Below are 21,279 nucleotides of genomic sequence, written 5' to 3'. Positions count from 1 at the left end.
AATAAAGGAGTACATAGTTTGTAACTAGACACAATGCTGTCTCAAAAAAATTCAAGGTTCTGTTTGTACATAAGAAGGGAAGAATGGATACTATCTACCATATCCTTTTACCTGCTTACTCCTTAAAAGATTCAGATCAAGTTTTACCTTCTCTTGGAAGATCTTCTTAACATCACAAGTCCAGGCCTTCTGTGTTTCAGACTTGTACCCCAAAAATAGAAGGCACTCAATGCATTTGTTTGAATAAATGAATGAATGAAATTTACCTCTATTTCTTGTGCTTTTAGCATACTGTAATTTAATCATCAGTTTAGATGCCTGCTGCTTCATGAACCAATGGCCAATGGCTGTGTTTTTTTCATCTCATTATTATGAAGTATCTGATATATAGTAATCATTTAATAAATGTTTGTTGAGTGAATATGTAACAAAACACTTTTTAAAAAGTTTATTTTTTTAATTTCTTTTCAGTGTACGAGAATTCATTGTTTATGCACTACACACTCAACACACACAAAACAGATAGTCATATCAAAAAATGGGCAGAAGATATGAACAGACACTTCTCCAATGAAGACATAAAAGTGGCTATCAGACACATGAAAAAATGTTCATCATCACTAGCCATCAGGGAGATTCAAATTAAAGCCACATTGAGATATCACCTTATACCAGCTAGAATGGCCAAAATTAGCAAGACAGGAAACAACATGTGTTGGAGGGGATGTGGAGAAAGGGGAACCCTCTTACACTGTTGGTGGGAATGCAAGTTGGTGCAGCCTCTTTGGAGAACAGTGTGGAGATTCCTCAAGAAATTAAAAATAGAGCTTCCCTATGACCCTGCAATTGCACGACTGGGTATTTACCCCAAAGATACAGATGTAGTGAAAAGGAGGGCCATCTGTACCCCAATGTTTATAGCAGCAAGGGCCATGGTCGCCAAACTGTGGAAAGAACCAAGATGTCCTTCAATGGACGAATGGATAAGGAAGATGTGGTCCATATACACTATGGAGTATTATGCCTCCATCAGAAAGGATGAATCCCCAACTTTTGTAGCAACATGGATGGGACTGGAAGAGATTATGCTGAGTGAAATAAGTCAAGCAGAGAGTCAATTATCATATGGTTTCACTTATTAGTGGAGCATAACAACATGGAGAACATGGAGAGTTAGGAGAAGGGAGTTGGGGGAAATTGAAAGGGAAGACAAACCATGAGAGACTACGGACTCTGAAAAACAATCTGAGGCTTTTGAGGGGCGGGGGATAGGAGGTTGGGTGAGCCTGGTGGTGGGCATTGTGGGGGACATGTATTGCATGGAGCACTGGGTGTAGTGCATAAACAATGAATTCTGGTACAATGAAAAGAAATTTAAAAAATAATTTTTTTAAAATTTTTTAATCATTTTTTAAAATTTATTTTCAGCATAACAGTATTCATTGTTTTTGTACCACACCCAGTGCTCCATGCAATCCGTGCCCTTTCCAACACCCACCACCTGGTTCCCCCAACCTCCCACCCCCTGCCCCTTCAAAACCCTCAGATTGTTTTTCAGAGTCCATAGTTTTTCATGGTTCACCTCCCCTTCCAATTTCCCTCAACTCCCTTCTCCTCTCCATCTCCCCATGTCCTCCATGTTATTTCTTATGCTCCACAAATAAGTGAAACCATATGATAATTGACTTTCTCTGCTTGACTTATTTCACTCAGCATGATCTCTTCCAGTCCTGTCCATGTTGCTACAAAAGTTGGGGATTCATCCTTTCTGATGGAGGCATAATACTCCATAGTGTATATGGACCACATCTTCCTTATCCATTTGTCCATTGAAGGACATCTTGGTTCTTTCCACAGTTTGGCGACCATGGCCATGGCTGTTATGAACATTGGGGTACAGATGGCCCTTCTTTTCACTACATCTGTATCTTTGGTGTAAATACCCAGTAGTGCAATTGCAGGGTCATAGGGAAGCTCTATTTTAAAAAAAGATTTATTTATTTATTTGACAGACAGAGATCACAAGTAGGCAGAGAGGCAGGCAGGGAGAGAGAGGAGGAAGCAGGCTCTCTGTGGAGCAGAGAGCCTGAAGTTGGGCTTGATTCCAGGACCCTGGGATCATGACCCAAGCTGAAGGCAGAGACTTTAACCCACTGAGCCACCCAGGCCCCCGGGAAGCTCTATTTTTAATTTCTTCAGGAATATCCACACTGCTTTCCAAAGTGGCTGCACCAACTTGCATTCCCACCAACAGTGTGAGAGTTCCCCTTTCTCCACATCCTCTCCAACACACGTTGTTTACTGTCTTGTTAATTTTGGCCATTCAAACTGGTGTAAGGTGGTATCTCAATGTGGTTTTGATTTGAATCTTCCTGATAGCTAGTGATGATGAACATTTTTTCATGTGTCTGATAGCCATAACAAAACACATTTTAAGATGAGATTGTAGGGGCGCCTCAGTGGCTCAGTGGGTTAATCCTCTGCTTTCAGCTCAGGTCATGATCCCAAGGTCCTGGGATCGAGTCCCACATCGGGCTCTCTGCTCAGTGGGAAGCCTGCTTCCCCTCCCCTCTCTCTGCCTGCCTCTCTGCCTACTTGTGATCTCTGTCTGTCAAATAATAGAATTTAAAAAAAAAAGATGAGATTGTATAAGAAAGTTGCAATATTCATTCAAATTAAATTTTCCTCTATGTTGGGGAATGGCAACAAGCATCCATCTAAAAGTTCACACAGGAATGCACTAATCTTAATGTCTAGCTTAGAAATCCAACAGCTAATTGATTTCACTAGCTAAAGTCATTGTATTTCTGTCCATGGGTTCAACTTCATCCCAAATCTGGACCATAATCTTTTTTTTTTTTTTAAAGATTTTATTTATTTATTTGACAGAGAGAGATCACAAGTAGGCAGAGAGGCAGGCAGAGAGAGAGGGAAGCAGACTCCCCGCAGAGCAGAGAGCCCGATGCGGGGCTCGATCCCAGGACCCTGAGATCATGACCTGAGCCGAAGGCAGAGGCTTTAACCCACTGAGCCACCCAGGCGCCCCTCTGGACCATAATCTTAATGATGAGAACAACTGTCTTTACTTTAGATCTCATTCTGACATTCTTCCTTATTATTACCAGTCTTAGCTACTTGTCTAACCTAGAATCCCTGCCTAGAGTTTATCTTTGTGATTAGGTTATGTCTGCTTTGAACATTATCTTCATGATTTGTTCCTTGCCAGCTGTTTCAAGACCCCTTTTATACCAATTATTGGCCTGTCTGGACCTCAACATATCAACTGGGCTCTGTTTAAGTGACTGGGTCTTTTCCTAAAGCCTGCTGCTGGAAACTTTCCAGATTGCCGGCCTTCCTATCTGCCTGACACCTTTAAGCTGTCTAGGTTCTCAGCACTATCCTCTCCCTCTCTGGCCCATTCTGTTGGTGCAACCAAAGCCTGGTTCTGACATTTGTGAGTGGGATTGGGTTCACCTGAGGAGCACATTACCAGAATAACTGAAATCAAAGAGAGAAGCAGATATTTGATAAGAATTCTAAGAAATTTTCAGATGGTTAAATGAAATAAAAGTATTAAATATATACCTGTCTAAATAATTTGCATAATGCTTCCTGTTTCTTATAAGTTTTAGGAAGCCAACAACTGCATTTTTCTTTTTCATACAAGGGGCTACCATCAAATTTTGTATTTCAGATTCATGGTTGTAGCTGCAGGAAAATATAAATTTATTGCTTTTCACAATAGTGAGAGTTACCTTATTTACTTTAGTGACAGTTATCAGTAAATGGAAGCATCAATAAGAAGACCAAAAAAATCTAACATATCTTTTTATGAAATACTATTATATGTCAAGTCAAATCCTTTCCTTTACATATGAATGGCTCTAGTTCTATGCCCAGTAGTCTGTATAGAGAATAATTCCTCCCTACTTTCCTAGTATGCTTATATACAGATTCATCTGAAATAAGCTTCATAAAAGTAGGTAGCAGATAATTCATGTCTACACAAATATTGTGGAAGTTGGCAGACATTCAAATTTCTATGACTCATACATTAAAGCCCATAGATACTAGTTTCATTATTATAAAGCATAAGGATGATTCCCTCTCTTTAACTCTTATGAATAAGGCCTGTTAATTTTCTTAGTTCCTCATCCATTTTGCTAATAATGATTGAGCTATAATCAACTCTAAAATCACAGCTTAACTGTGCATAATATAATATAACATAACATAAAAATTAGCAACTGTCGGGGCAGATTTGCCAAAATACCATCCCTTATCCCATGGTGCTCTATGTCTTAGAACTACAACTAAGCACAAGTGGAATAGACATGGGCAACCCTTTCATTCTTATCTCATTACTGTCATATAAGTTAAATTTTTATTGAAAACCTACTTTGTGTACAGTCCTATACTAGATAAAGGACTATCAAGAAGGCTGAAACAAGGTGCCTGCCCTCCGGAAGGTTAGCATCAATTGACTGAAAGAGGAGACAGTACTCTCAGTAATAATTAGGAGTCAAATACCTAAATAAAAGTAGAAAACCACAGTATATATGAAATCTCAAACTCAGTGTAAGTTCCAGGAGGAGCTGTGTCCTCTGGCTCCCCTGTTAATAGAAAAGCAACCAGCCTCACTGGCTTTTCACAGTTGAAGGACACTTCACTATATATAAAATAATGAGATGGTTTCACTAAGTACATAGTATGACACATATAAACATTTCCTTCATTTTTCAAATATCATTGAAAAAATATTTCCCCTCACTTAAAAGAAAGTCTAAGTGCCTTTTCAAATAGTGTCTACATTGTACCACTTGTTCTTGCATTTCAAATGCATTCTTAACATAGTTTAATAATGAATAATAATTCAGAAGTCAATTCTGTTACTATTACAGAGAAAACTATTTAAGATCTGAGAGAAATAAACAAGAACAGAGGTTTGAGAACTCAACAGAAAAGTTCTAATATTTCAGATCTTTCCTATTCCCCTCATCCATATTCTCCAACTAAAAAAAGAAACTGTGTCTGCCAGTTGGTGGCCTGACTTCAGACCAAATTTAATTAATTAGCAGTTTCTTCAGCTGTCATCTGGCCTCATTTGCTTAGCTTGTAACCACAGCTCAGTACATTACTTAAGCTGAGACTTCAATAATGGCCTTTTTGGTCAACTGAACTACAGGGACTAAATAGCTGATCAGATCTACCTCTTCTTTCCACTATGCCCCAAACTGCACTGCTGTTGGCCACTGAGACCAATTTTAACTTCCCAGACTTACAGCATTGTTTCTCAATGTGTTGTTTACAAACTTGTATACTACAAATAATTGTGGTGTTTGTAAAAATGCAGAGTCCAAGGTCCTGTTCTCAGAGATCCTGATAGAGTAGCTGTAGGATAGGGCCTGAGAATATGCATTTACCATGTTCCCCTTTGTGAATCTCACATTTACTAAATTGATGATGCTAATAGAATTAGGGAATACAACCTAAGGTGTATAGGGCCCAACTAGTGTAATAAAAGGGCAAGATGGAAATAATTCCATTTGCTGCTAACACATTTAATGTGAATAAGAATCAAGCAAGAAGTTTGTTAAATATACATATTCCTGGGATGCCTAGGTGGCTCAGTTGGTTGGGCATCTGCCTTCGGCTCAGGTCATGATCCCAGTGTCCTGGGATCAAGTCCTTCATCAGGCTCCCCGCTCAGTGGGGAGTCTACTTCTCCTTCTGCTTCTGCCTGCTGCTCTCCCTGCTTATGCTCTCTGACAAATAAATAAAATTTTTAAAAAAATACATATTCCTCCAAAACCAAAGGAGAAATACATATGTTCGGAGGTTCCACCTCCAAAACCAAAGGAATTATAATCATAGGATAGGCCTGGGCATCTGTATGTTTAAAAGGCTACCCTAGGTTATTCTGGTGTATTTTAACAAATCCCCTGCACTTGATCAATTGCTTCAAGGTATCCAATAGCTGGCAGAATGAACGAGGTTACTTGCAGAAGACCCAGACACTGTTCCCCATTATTGGACTCTACATATTTTGAAGGACAAAGCTACATATATTTTTAAGTGCTTAAGGGATACTTTATACTGAATATGATTGGAGTAAACACTTTATAGGTTTTGTGGATGGAGGGAAGCAAACATTTGCAATAGAAGAAAGGAAGAGGAAAATAAAAGATACTACAGTGAAAGGTAGGTAATGACAGGTCCTTAGATGGCCAAGTATTTCTGCATCTAGCCTCACCCCCTCTATATTCACAGTAAATCACCCACCCACTCCACATTGTAAAGGGCTGAGCGCTAAGGAGCCCTTAAGGAAGAAACATGTGGACATTCTGTCCTTAGCCATTTTAACTAGTCCTGTCAGTTCTGTCAAACTCAGCAGAATACCCTTCTCCTAGCTCCAGGAACAAAGTAGGACAGCAGTGAATAGATACAAAGCCACCTCACATTGCCACATATACTCTTACACCATCTGCTATTACTCTGCACTCATCAGTTGGAGTAACACATCTGAGCATGCTGTCCTGGAAAAAGAGAACATTTCCATTCTATCACTGCTGATAGCTCATGACTGTTTATTAATTCCATTTTTTCCTTTCCCTCTGGGTCTAGAACGGTGTCTTGGAGATAGAGGTGACAATTAAGTAGAAAGGTGAAACTAATATAAATCTATTATTGAGAGTCATGACACCTTAATATACAGTTCCAGAGACTGACCAAAAAGGAACTCAGGGCTAAAAGGAAGTATATAAGATCTTTTGTTGTAGAGCCAATTTCAGTGGATCTCTGGGAACACACCATAATCCATCTCCAGGCTTTACAGCTCCAAACTCTCCACATGTCTAGATCCACAATCCTATCACCTCCTAGACATCACCTAAATGTTACACTAGCATCTCTACCACTATATATCAAAACCTAAACTTTTCTTCTCCAAACGAATTTCTGTTAATGACATTACCGTCCTTCCAGTTAGAAACCTAAAAGTTGTCTTTAATCTCTCCCTTGACTTTACCCTCTACTTGCAGTCAAGACTTCAGATCATTGCTGATCCAAGCAGCAATGACTGGGATGCTAGAGAACATAGAGGGAGGGATGTTCAGGAGTCAGTTGATAGGACTCACCTCCCTAAATATATAATACCAATAGTCTCCTTCACAGCTTCACTTCCAGTGTTCCAGTACCCCTCCTCCTAATTCTTCCTACTCATGGACTTGTTACTCCCCTGTCCAAAAACCCTCATTTGCTCTTCAATCTTACCTTCAACCCCTCCTCCTGTGCATAAAATTTTTTAAAGATTTCTTCTATTATTCCGCTACTTACAAACTTTAGCCAAATTTTACCATTCCTTCTTTTCTGAGCAAGTCCCTTGTTTTTCTTTCTTGAACTTTTCATTAATGTCCTTCCTTTCTTTCCCCTATATATGTTAAATCCTTATTCATCCCCCAGGGTCCAGCTCCAATGCTACTTCCTCCATCCTTCAATTGAATGCATTCTTTCCTTCTTTGGACTGAGAAGCACTTCGCATTTTAATGTTGTTTATCACATTCTGCCTATCATACTTTTCTCTCTGCAAGGGGATGGGAGGCTTGTATTTCCACGTGATGCCTAACAGTGTCTTTTCTATAGTAATTATTCTTAAATTGTGTTGGATGAATGAATTTCCTCTTCCTCATCTTCTTGATAGAAATTCCCTAAATGAAGCCTACTTTTATTAATAGGAGAGAAGCTGTCATTCCAGCACATGCCTTGGTCTCCTTCTGTCTGTGCTTGACTGTCTCTATCTCTACATCTTAACTCCCTCTGTGTCTGTTTTCTATTTGTCTCTCTGTGTCTGTTCACCCTTTCCCTTCCTTTAGCTGTCACGGTCAGTCTTTCTGTTTCTTTTTTCATGGCATTTTCCTTTCTATTGTCAGTATTTTCCCTGCATTGTCTTTCTGTCCATTTCTGTTTCTCTGACACCCTGCCCCCTTCTTATCTGGAAGTCAATCTCTGAATCTCTTTCAAAGCCTCCCTTACACTATAACTCAAAAGTGCCTTTTCAAGTTGAAACTCAAAGTCTGAAGTCTAAAAACCTTATAGCTCAGGAGAAAATGAACTTTCCAGGGACAGGTGACATCAGTGCCTGTGGTGAAGTGTCTGAATAGAAATTTACAGACACCCTGAATTCTTAATTTAGGTGATAAGACATAAAAATATAAAAGGTGACCTACAACAGCCAATCACAATAACAATGCTAATTTCTTTAATTGACTTCAATGATAATAACCTGTTAGAAAGCAAACAAAATGGACTCTGAAAAACAATCTGAGGGTTTTGAAGGGGGGTGCGGTGGGAGGTTGGGGGAACCAGGTGGTGGGTATTGAAGAGGGCACGGATTGCATGGAGCACTGGGTGTGGTGCAAAAACAATTAATACTGTTATGCTGAAAATAAATTTAAAAAATTAAAAAAAAAGAAAGCAAACAAAAAGTTCTAGAAAACCATGGACCACTTGGCCCCTTGCCCAGGAAACTCTAAGGGTTCATATATAAATATAAATGAATTCAAACTAAAGACAATAATAATGCCAACTATTTTTTCAGTATCTATTGTGAGACAGATGTCTTGTACCCATTAATTCATTTAGTCCTCAAACATTTCACGGAGATGGAAACTGAGGTTGAGGGCAGTTAAGTTCATGTTCAGTCATCCTTGAGGAGGGGGGCTATGATTTAAACCCAAGTATTTATGTTAGGGGAGGGGAATAGGGGTGTTGGATTCTTCCGGATATTCTTAAAATCATGCCATGTGGTTGATTGACTCTTTCACCTTTTTTAAAGCTCAGCTTTTATTTTTAAAAAAATTCTTTTAATTAATAGAATGTACCTAATACTAATGGGAAACACCAAGAAAATATACAGGCTGAAAATACAAAATAACAATGACTTACTGTGGACTGATTGCCAGGCCGTTTGCTCAATGATTTACATGAATCGCCTCATTGAATACTTACAATAAACCTGTGAAGGAGCTACTTTAGTTATCCACATTTTACAGATAATAAGAATGAGACTCAGAGAAATTACTTGTCCAAAATCTATGATTCCAACCCAAGTTTGTTTGACTGCAGTTTATGCCCTAAACACCGCAGCACAGACTCTACTATGAACAGATCAAAAAGATTTAGGAAAATTCACTGATTGTAGAATCCCTAATGAGATTACAAGAAAAAAAAGGATGTTTTAGGATATCCAGGTGTTTTTGTAAAATATTTTGAGATTACTTTGAAGGAAAGCATAGCTACTTCCAACCAAAATATTCCTTGCTAGTTTGGAGTCACTGATTTGATCCAATATGGCATTCCTGTGTTCTTACCTTCTTAGGTTTATCAGAAATAATTCCTTTAGTTGGTTAGGGTACAACCTGGAGTAATTGCTTCAAACTCACTATGAATTCAGAACCCCTTTACTGAATCCTCAGAACCCCAAATTTCCAAAATTTATAGACTTTAAGATGAATATTCTTAAAAACTTTCCTTTATGGTCAATAAAGATTCCCCATAATACAATGACAAGAAAAGGAAGCATGGAGCACTGGGTGTGGTGCATAAACAATGAATCTTGAAACATGAAAAAAATAAAATAAAATTAAGATGTTAAAAAAAGAAAATAAACTAGAACAATATTGACATTAATTTTATTCCTTAGTCCTTATTAGTATTATCATAATTTTTGTGTTTTCTATGTATAGAGCTGTTTGTGGAGTTTGTACTTCTGGCTTGCTGGCCTCATGGAAGAAGGGCAGAACTATTTCTAAGGGACAAATTAAGTCCCCATGTTTCTGCAGTGACTGACTGTGATTCTTGGACTTACTTTTGGTAAGAATGAATGAAATAGATTTGAACTGTATTTAAATACTATCTTTTTTTATAGTCAATTTTCTGTATATGTATCTTTTACCTCTTTCAGCCTCTAACTCACCTTTGTATCTTTACCAATGTTTAGTCCTTTGTCTATTAAAAGAGGAACCTCAATAAAATTGTTGAATTTAAAAAAAAAAGAAAGGGAAGCATGAAGATCTTGAATTCTCCCATTTCTAAAATTTTTCTTCCCATTATACCAGAAAGGATAATACTGATGTAAAATTTAATTTAAAAAATACCTCTCAACTGGAAGTAGAAGATATTTGACAAATATGTATAAGTAGTTTCTCAACATGGCTTTTCATCAAATAAAGCTCTACCAAAATTATGTATTAAATAAAAGCCTAACAATTTTCAAATATCTGAGTACTTAGAATCCTTCTACCAAAACTGTACAAATAAGAATAAATCAGAATTTTTTAAAACTACAGCTTTTAAAAATTAAGTGATTTATCAAAGTAACTGAATTTGCTGTGTGAATCATGAACTGATTTATACACTCTTTGCAGATATGATACTATATGTATCTATATACTATATACTTTATACTATATACTAAACTGTATACAGTAATAACCCAGTAGCACAATTGCTGGGTCATAGGGTAGCTCTATTTTCAACTTTTTGAGGAACATCCATGCTGTTTTCCAGAATGGATGCACCAGATTGCATTCCCACCAACAATGTAGGATGGTGCCCCTTTCTCCACATCCTCACCAGCATCTGTCATTTCCTGACTTGTTAGCTTTAGCCATTCTGACTGGTGTGAGGTGGTATCTCATTGTGGTTTTGATTTGTATTTGCCTGATGCCGAATGGAGCACTTTTTCATGTGTCTGTTGGCCATTTGGATGTCTTCTTTGCAGAAATGTCTGTTCATGTCTTCTGTCCATTTCTCAATTGTATTATTTGTGTTGAGTTTGATAAATTCTTTATAGATTTTGGATACTAGCCCTTTATCTAATATGTCGTTTGCAAATATCTTCTCCCATTCTGTCAGTTGTGTTTTGGTTTGTTAATTGTTTCCTTTGCTGTGCAAAAGCTTCTGATCTTGATGAAGATCTTGATGATCTTGATGAAGTCCCAATAGTTAATTTTTTGCGCTAGCTTCCCTTGCCTTTGGCGATGTTCCTAGGAAGAAGTTGCTGCAGCTGAGGTCGAAGAGGTTGCTGCCTGTATTCTCCTCAAGGATTTTGATGGCTTCCTTTCTCACATTGAGGACCTTCATCCATTCTGAGTCTATTTTGGTGTGTGGTGTAAGGAAATGGTCCAGTTTCATTTTTCTGCATGCAGCTGTCCAATATTCCCAACACCATTTGTTGAAGAGGCTGTCTTTTTTCCACTGGACATTCTTTCCTGCTTTGTCGAAGATTAGTTGACCATGGAGTTGAGGGTCTATTTCTGGGCTCTCTATTCTTTTCCATTGATCTATGTGTCCATTTTTGTGCCAGTACCATACTGTCTTGATGATGACAGCTTTTTAATAGAGCTTGAAGTCTGGAATTGTGATGACACCAACTTTGGCTTTCTTTTTCAATATTCCTTTGGCTATTCGAGGTCTTTTCTGGTTCCATATAAATTTTAGGATTATTTGTTCCATTTCTTTGAAAAAAAAATGGATGGGATTTTGTTAGGGATTGCATTAAACGTGTAGATAACTTTAGGTAGTATAGACATTTTCACTGTATTTTTTCTTCCAATCCATGAGCATGGAACATTTTTCCACTTCTTTGTGTCTTCCTCAATTTCTTTCGTGAGTACTTTATAAATTTCTGAGTACCGATTCTTTGCCTCTTTGATTAAGTTTATTCCTAGGTATCTTATGGTTTTGGGTGCAACTGTCAATGGGATTGACTCCTTAATTTCTCTTTTTCTGTCGTGTTGTTGGGTGTAAAGAAATGCAACTGCTTTCTGTGCATTGACTTTATATCCTGACACTTTACTGAATTCCTGTACAAGTTCTAGCAGATTTGGAGTCTTTCGGGTTTTCCACATGTAGTATCATAGCATTTGCAAAGAGTGATCATTTGACTTCTTCTTTGCCGATTTGGATGCCTTTAATTTCTTTTTGTTGTCTGGTTGCTGAGGCTAGGACTTCTAGTCCTATGTTGAATAGCAGTGGTGATGATAATGGACATCCCTGCCGTGTTCCTGACCTTAGCGGAAAAGCTCTCTGGTTTCTCCATTGAGAATGATATTTGCAGTGGTTTTTCATAGATGGCTTTGATGCTATTGAGGTATGTGCCCTCTATCCCTACACTTTGAAGAGTTCTGATCAGGAAGGGATGCTGTAGTTTGTCAAATGCTTTTTCAGCATCTACTGAGAGTATCATATGGTTCTTGTTCCTTCTTTTATTAATGTATTGTATTACATTGATTGATTTGTGGATGTTGAACCAACCTTGCAGCCCTGGAATAAATCACACTTGGTCGTGGTGAATAATCCTTTTAATGTACTGTTGGATCCTATTGGCTAGTATTTTGGTGAGAATTTTCGAATCTGTGTTCATCAAGGATATTGGTCTGTAATTCTCTTTTTTGATGGGATCTTTGGTTTTGGGATCAAGGTAATGCTGGCTCATAAAATGAGTTTGGAAGTTTTCCTTCCATTTCTATTTTTTGGAACAGTTTCAGGAGATCAGGTATTAATTCTTCTTTAAATGTTTGGTAGAATTCCCCTGGGAAGCCGTCTGGCCCTGGGCTTTTTTTTGTTTGGAGATTTTTGATGACTGTTTCAATCTCCTTACTGGTTATGGGTCTGTTCAGGTGTTCTATTTCTTCCTGATTAAGTTGTAGTAGTTTATATGTCCCTAGGAATGCATCCATTTCTTCAGGTTGTCAAATTTGCTGGTGTATAGTTGCTCATAATATGTTCTTATAATTGTTTGTATTTCTTTGGTGTTGGTTGTGATCTCTCCTCTTTCATTCATGATTTTATTTATTTGGGTCCTTTCTCTTTTCTTTTTGATAAGTCTGGCCAGGGTTTTATCAATCTTATTAATTCTTTCAAAGAGCCAGCTCCTAGTTTCATTGATTTCTTCTATTATTTTTGTTGTTGTTATTGTTTCTATTTCATTGATTTCTGCTCTGATCTTTATGATTTCTCTTCTCCTGCTGAGTTAAGGCTTTCTTTGTTGTTTTTTCTCCAGCTCCTTTAGGTGTAGGGTTAGGTTGTGTATTTGAGACCTTTCTTGTTTCTTGAGAAAGGGTTGTATCGCTATATATTTTCTTCTCAGGACTGTCTTTGCTGTGTCCCACAGATTTTGAACAACTGTGTTTTCATTATCGTTTGTTTCCATGAATTTTTTCAATTCTTCTTTAACTTCCTAGTTGACCCATTTAGTCTTTAGAAGGATGCTCTTTAGTCTCCATATATTTGGGTTCTTTCCAAATTTCCTCTTGTGATTGAGTTCTAGCTTCAGAGCATCGTGGTCTGAAAATATGCAGGGAATGATCCCAATCTTTTGATACCAGTTGAGACCTGATTTATGAATTAGGATGTGATCTATTCTGGAGAATGTTCCATGTGCACTAGAGAAGAATGTGTATTCGTTGCTTTGGGATGGAATGTTCTGAATATATCTGTTATGTCCACATGGTCCAGTGTGTCATTTAAGGCCTGTATTTTCTTCTTGATCTTTTGCTTGAATGATCTGTCCATTTCAGTGAGGGTGGTGTTAAACTCCTCCACTATTGTTCTATTACTATTGATGTGTTTCTTTGATTTTGTTAGAAATTCGTTTATATAGTTGGCTGCTCCAATATTAGGGGCATATACATTTTAAATTGTTAGTTCTTCTTGTTGGACAGACCCTTTGAGTATGACATAGTGTCCTTCCTTATCTCCTATTATAGTCTTTGGCTTAAAATCTAATTGATCTGAGATAAGGATTGCCACCCCAGCTTTCTTTTGATGTCCATTAGCATGATAAATTGTTTTTCAACCTCTCACTTTTAATCTGGAGGTGTCTTTGGGTCTAAAATGAGTCTCTTGTAGATAGCATATTGATTGGTTTTGGTTTTTTATCCATTCTGATACCCTGTGTCATTTGATTGGGACATTGATATTCAGGGTAACTACTGAGAGACATGAATTTTGTGCCGTTGTATTGCCTGTAAGGTGACTATTACTGTATATTGTCTCTGCTCCTTTCTGGACTACTACTTTTAAGCTCTCTCTTTGCTTAGAGGACCCCTTCAATATTTTCTGTATGGCTGGTTTGGTGTTTGAAAGTTCTTTTAATTTTTGTTTGTCCTGGAAGCTTTTTATCTCTCCATTTTCAATGAGACCCTCAGTAACACCCTCAGGAACACCAAGATTTAAGGAGACAAATAGTTGTTACAGTATGTGATGAGTACCATAATAAAAACATGCATGAGATACCTTATTGACTCAAAATAAGATTGATTAGCTGGGTGAGGGAAAGTTAACATAAAAGTTTTTACTTTGGTTTAGATACTGAAGAATATATCAAAGTGTGCCAGTGGGATGAGGGGCAGGAAAACGAACAAACTCATCTACTTTACAAGGAAAGCAGAGGATTTTAAACGAGAAGTCTTTCAACTATTCTCTACCATGACACACCTATGTCTAAAGCAGTGTTCCTCAAAATGTGGTAAACAATTCACTTGGAAAAGAATCACATAGGGGTTTTGTAAAAATGCATATTATTGGGTTTTAGGCCTACTGAATCAGAATTATTGGGGAGGGAGGCACTGAGGAATCTGCACTTTAAACAAGTACTCTAAATGATTCTGAAGCAGATGGTTTGTATACAACATTTTGTACAAACTACAGTGTGACCAGGAGAACTTATAGCTAAAGTAGAATGGATGAGGTCAAAGAATTGTGATCAAGTTGCTCTCTTCTTGCTAGTTTTAGTAGGAAGGCCTAGTGGGAAAATGGGGAACTTGGAGGTTTTGTAAGAGTATAATTGACTCAACCTGTTTTTCTATATTTAGAAGGAAAAATGAACCAGGTAAGACTGAGAGCAGAGGAGTTTTCCTCTGAGCTGGTTCCAAGTCAACCAGGAAGAACATACAGGCACCTTGATGAAAAAGAAACCAACAACTGATTTTGTTGATTGAATGTAGTCATTAAAACAACAACAGCAACACACCCATGAATTCCCCTAATTTTGTTTTCACTTTTTAGCTGGCTATCTGGAATTTTATACTCAGCTCCTCCTAGTGAATTCATCTTACCTGAAGTCACTAAATGTTTAGTTTTTCATGTAACCAATAATTCCAGGGATAAAAATTCCATATTTCCTATAATTTTTATCCTAAAAAGAGGGAATTATTGTTCAGTCATAAAATGTTTCTGTGTCTTCATAAAAAGATAACTATATGTTTGGGAATATATTATTTGAAGTACATAGTGAAATAGATTACTCTTGAGAATTCATTTATGCCTTTAGGGAATCCCATGGATGTACTCTCAAACTCTGATTGCTTATGAATATTCTACTATCACTAGAAATACTATTCTTCTGAGAAATCGGCAAATGAGTTTCATTATTCTGCCAAAGTCGCTATCTACATGGCTCTCCAGAATTGGGAATATCTTGCTAGAAACACACTAACTTCAAAAGATTGTAACATATTACTTTGTTTTGAGAAAAGCTGTGAGTATTTCTATTCATTCTCTGAAATATTTCTAGAAAAAATCAGATCATAAAACCAACTGCTTCATTTAAAAAGACACTGTGATAAAATTAAGTCAATTCCGATTCCAAAATTAAACATGAAGAATAAGATTTCATAAGAGAATAATTCTTCTCTTTGTATATTTACCAATGCTATTTATCATTCATAACTTTCTAAGATACAGCTCCTGGCTCATATATTATGCTAGTAAGTTTGTAACATAAGAGAAACAGATGATAGTTTTATCTAGTTCATTTAGTGATGTGTGTGATATGATAAATATGGTATCTATTTGATATTCACACTTACGTTAGAAGATGCTTTCGAAAGTATAGGATGTGATGAGGGAATAAACTGTCACTTCTACTGTGATTCTACCCAAGAGCTGAGGAATTACATTTTATAAAAAAGAACCATGAGACCTAGAGAGAGGAGAGACAGAATATAGAATTGTTGGTGTGCATGTAAATATTTGTGAAGGAAAGATACTAGAGATACACATACTGGGCCACCGTAAAGTTATATTTTCTGTACAAAAGAGGCTCTAATGTAGTGTATATAAATATTCCCATAGGACTATGAGAACTTTTTAAAATTCTATACTTACCAAAACAATCTTTCAGTTACTATATTAGTTGCTATGAACAGACTGGGTGGCTTAGATGGAAATTTATTTTCTTGCATTTCTGGTGGTTGGAAGTCTCAGACTTGGCAGGGTTGATTTCTTGTCAGGTCTCTGTCCCTGTCCTCAATTTGAAGATGGCCATCTTTTCCCTGTATCTTCACATGGTCTTCTTCTGTGTGTCTTTGTCCTAAATTTTTCTTAGAAGAACATGAGTCATATTGGATTAAGGGATATACTATTGACCTCATTTTACCTTAATTACCTTTTTAAAGACGCTATCATCAAAAAAAGTCATATTCTGAGATACTAGGGACTTCAGCATATAAATTTTATGAGGATACAATTCAGCGCATAGCAATAAATTAATACAAAGAAAGGTTGCTCATAATTTTGCACATAATTTTAAAACCCATATTTTTGGCAAAATCTTGCTGACTGTAAGTTACCTTTCTAAAGTCTGATCTGCAAGGGAAATCAACAACTATTCCTGAATACCTGTTCTGGGCACTGGAATAGGTGCTAGGGCTAGAAAGACCAAGGAAACACATTTCTTGCTCTTGAGGAGCTTTCAGTCTAAAGGAGGGAACACAATATAAACAAGCAAGTACAATAAAATGTGTTGAATATTACTACAGAGAAAATGCAATATTGAAGGAGCAAACTAGCTAGAACCATGGTGACTCAATCAAGGTAAAAGAAAATATTAAGCTCTAGAATATTGCCTAATTAATACTACTGCATAAGGTATTGGAGCTTATTATTTTTAGGACTTAAATTACTCATCTATTTAGTGTTTTACTAAACTCTTAAGCTTGATTGAAATTTTTTTTTTAGAAAACTTAAAAAATGAAAAATTTGTAGAAAAAATCAGCTTAAATATGTTCATTTTTGTATTAATGTGATAGGCATGACTGGAGAGTGTTATCCAAATTAAAAACCAGTCTTGATTGGCTTTCATAAGTTAAGCCATCATTGAACTCAAGACTATATATAAAAACTCTGAAATCCAATGACAGTTAAAACAATGTATATCTGAATTGTTTGCCGAGACTAGAATAATCCCTAATGATATATAAGAACTGGGATACAAAAGTAGAAAGATAACCCAACTCATTATCAAGTACTTTATCACTTAGCAGATACCTATCTTTTAGAAGTTATTCTACAAATCTCTAAATATACTAGTGAATCTTTATTATAGATCTTTCTTCTTTTTAGTCTTTCAAAGATGTTATTAGAAGTAGAAGAAGATTTTTGGTCAGCAGGTGTCACAAAGAAAAGGACGAAGAATCCTCTTTCGAGTTGTATATTTAAAATGATATGAGTCTAACAAAAAGATATATAGCATGACAAATGCTAATTTAAGGACAAAATTGTTAAGGGTTGATAAACCCATTCCATAAAGAAACCAATGGTTTCTTCCTATTGATGTTTTCTTCCTCAGCTTTCTTGAAATAAAATGCATAGCTATATGACTGAGATTTGAAAAATAAAATGAGAAAGGTCAACTAAATTAATTTTATGGTCCTTGTTAAGAACTTTGAAGAGTCTGAGATTTTACTCTAGGTACAAGTTAACAAGTTTCATAGATGCTGGCAGAAGACACAAAACTCTAGGGTCACAGTTAAAGAATAGTTTATTAACACCAGCAATAACAGTTGCTGGAATATCAGTATTTGTAACATTTCCCTGAGCCCCAATTCCCACAGCATTACTGACTAGAAGATTCCATGCAGTAAGGTACATTATGGGCGGGAATCTTGAGTTTGTCATTTATAATGGAGAGCAATCTCTGGAGGGAAACAGTATCTCTGTTTTCTATGGCTATTCACCATATAAAATTAATTCTAAACTGAGATATAATTCACATACCATAACCCTTTCCAAGTAAACAATGCAGTGGTTATTGGTATATTCACAAAGTTGTGCAACCATCACCATTTTATAATGCCTGAACATTTTCTATCATCTGAAAACTAAACCTAATGCATTTCTCAGTCCTCCTCCTCCAAAACCCTGGGAACTACTAACTTACTTTTGTCTCTCTAGATTTGCCTATTCCAGACATTTCACGTAAATGGAGTCACACAATATGTGACCCTTCTGTGATAGGCTTCTTTCACTTACCATAATGTTTTCAAGGTTTATCCATGTTGTAACATGAATCAGTTATTTTTTTATAGCTGAATAATAGCTGCTGTATGGATATAACACATTTTATTCATCTATTCATAAGTTGATGGACATTTGGGTTGTTTATATCTTTTGACTATTGTGAATAATGGTGGCACAAATATTCACATGTAAGTTTTTGTGAGGACATATAGTTTCTGTACACATGGTTATACAACTAAGAGTGAAATTCCTGAGTCATATGGCAACTCTATGTTTAACTTTTTAAAAAAACTGCCAAACAGCTTTCACCTCTGGGGCTAGAGATCGGAGTGCCGTCATTTTAATCCCCCACCCCCCAGTGCTGAAAGCCTTCAGGGAGCAAAAGAGTGCCATGCAGTGTGGTCTGGAGCTGCTTACACTGAGCCCAGCCACCTGGCAAAAGGGATGCAACTCCATCTGGGCAAAGACACATGAGAATCAGGGCAAGAGGCCCCTCCCCCAGAAGACCAGCAGGAACATCTGGCTAATACCAAGTTTATGGATGATAGAGAACTACAAAACTTCAGCTATTATGGAAAGAATTCATATTTTTAATTATTTCTCAGTCTTTAAGTTTTATTTTATATATAAGTTTTTCATTCCTTCCTATTTAGGAAGTAGTTTCTTCTAACAAACAGATCAAAATACACTCAGCATCCAGTTTATTGTTTTGACTATTTTACTTCTTGTTTGATGTTTTTTCTTTCTTTTTTTCTTTGTTTCTGCTTTCTTCTGATTTGCACTGTATTTTTCTGGTGTTGTTGTTGCTATTTTTTTCTTTTCTCTATCTTTCATCTACTATTTTCTGGACATAATGAGAAGATGGAGAAACTCACTGAAAAGAAAGAAAAGGAGGCAGTACTCACTGCCAGGAATTTATCAGTATGGATATAGGTAAGATATCTGCACTAGAATTCAAAACAATGATTATAAAGATACCAGCTGGGCTTAAAAAAGCACAGAAGACACTAAAGAATCCTACACTGGAGAAATAAAAGAACTAAAATCTAATTAGGCCAAAATGAAGAAGGCTATTACTGAGATGCAGTAAAAAATGGAGGCTCTAACTGCTAGGATAAATGAGGCAGAAGAGAGAGTCAGTGATATAGAAGACAAAATGATGGAGAATAAGGAAGCTGAGAAAAAGAGAGGAAAACAACTATTGGATCACTAAGGGAGGATTTAAGAGATCAGCCTTACCATACAGTGAAATAATATTAATATAATAGGGGTCCCAGAAGAAGGGGAGAAGTAGGAGGAGGAAGAGGAGGAGAAAGAAGGGAGAGACGGAGAGAAAGAGACAGAAGGTTTATATGATCAAATTATAGCTGACAACTTCCCTAATCTGGGAAATGAAAGAGGTACTTAAGTCCAGGAGGCAGAGAGAACTTCCCTAAAAATCAATAAAAATGGTCAATACCTCTACATATAATAGTGAAGCTTGCAAATTTCAGAGATAAAGAGAAAATCCTGAAAGAAGCTCAGGACAAGAGGTCCTTAACTTACAATGGTAGAATCATAAGGCTGGCAGCAGACGTGTCCATAGACCTGGCAGGCCAGAAACAACAGGCATGATATACTCAAGGCGGTAAATGAGAAAAATATGCAGCCAAGAATACTTTTTCCAACAAGGCTGTCATTTAGAATAGAGGAAAAGATAAAGAATTTCCAGGACATGGGGCACCTGGGTGGCTCAGTGGGTTAAAGCCTCTGCTTTCAGCTCCAGTCATGATCCCAGGGTCCTGGGATCGAGCCCTGCATGGGGATCTCCACTCAGTGGGGAGCGTGCTTCCTCCTCTCTCTCTGTCTGCCGCTCTGCCTACTTGTGATCTCTGTCAAATAAATAAATAAAATCTTTTAAAAAAAAAGAATTTCCAGGACAAACAAAACTAAAAGAATTTGTGATCACTAAATCAGCCCTGCACGAAATATTAAAGGGGATCCTCTGAGTAAAGAAAGAGCCCAAAAGTAACAAAGACCAGAAAGGAACAGAGACAATCTATAGGAACAGCAACTTTACAGGTAATACAATGGCACTAAATTCATTCCCTTCAGTAATTACTCTGAAAGCAAATGGAGTAAATGCTCAAATCCAAAGACACAGGGTATCAGAAAGGATTAAAAAAAAATAAGACCTATTAATATGCTGTCTACAAGAGACTCATTTTAGACCCAAAGATACCTCGAGATTGAAAGTTGAGGGGGGGTAGAAACATTTATCATGCTAACAGACCTCAAAAGAAAGCTGGGGTAGCCATCTGTACATCAGACAAACTAGATTTTAAACCAAAGACTGTAATAAGAGATAAAGAAGGATATTATATCATAATAAAAGGGTCAACTAAAAAAAAATCTAAGAGTTGTAAACATCTATGCCCCTAACTGGTGAATAGCCAAGTATATAAACCAATCAATAACAAAATTAAAGAAACACATTGATAATACAAATCATAGGAGGGTAATTTAACACCTCACACCAATGGACAGATATTTTAAGCAGAAGATCAACAAGGAAACAAGGGTTTTAAATGATACACTGGATCAGATGGACATCACAGATATATTCAGAGCATTCCACCCTAAAGGAACAGAATACACATTCTTCTCTAGTTCACATGGAACATTCTCCAGAATAGATCACATATTGGGTCACAAATCAGGTCTCAACCGATAGCAAAAGATTGAGATTATTCTCTGCATATTTTCTGAACACAATGCTTTGAAACTTGAACAAAATCACAAGAGAAAATTTAGAAAGAACATAAATACATGGAGGTTAAAAAGCATCCTAATAAGGAATGAATGGGTCAACCAGGAAATTAAAGAAGAATTTTAAAAATTCATGAAAAAAATGAAAATGAAAATGAAAATATGATAGTTCAGAACCTTTGGGATGCAGCAAAGGCAGTCAGTCCTAAGTGGGAACTATATATCAAT

At 36.8% G+C, this 21,279-nt stretch overlaps 1 long non-coding RNA gene across 2 annotated transcripts in view; it reads right to left on the bottom strand.

The window, feature by feature from the left end:
* Positions 1 to 21,279, bottom strand: part of LOC116881764 — an 87,083-nt gene that overhangs the window by 46,056 nt on the left and 19,748 nt on the right. Inside the window, exons 3-4 of one of the 2 annotated variants that reach the window (XR_004385485.1) lie at positions 16,171 to 16,385; positions 15,622 to 15,985 (exon numbers count right to left, since the gene is read on the bottom strand). The exons of the other annotated variant lie outside the window; for it this stretch is intronic. This is a non-coding gene — a long non-coding RNA (uncharacterized LOC116881764). Of the gene's footprint in view, positions 1 to 15,621; positions 15,986 to 16,170; positions 16,386 to 21,279 lie in introns of those variants that run through there. 2 annotated transcript variants of the gene reach the window in all.

The sequence above is a fragment of the Lontra canadensis genome, unplaced genomic scaffold (assembly GCF_010015895.1).
Source record: "Lontra canadensis isolate GAN:19392208 unplaced genomic scaffold, GSC_riverotter_1.0 scaffold77, whole genome shotgun sequence".
Lineage (NCBI taxonomy): Eukaryota > Metazoa > Chordata > Mammalia > Carnivora > Mustelidae > Lontra > Lontra canadensis.
Note: the sequence above shows the minus strand (reverse complement) of the source record. Positions and strands in the feature narration are given on the sequence as shown.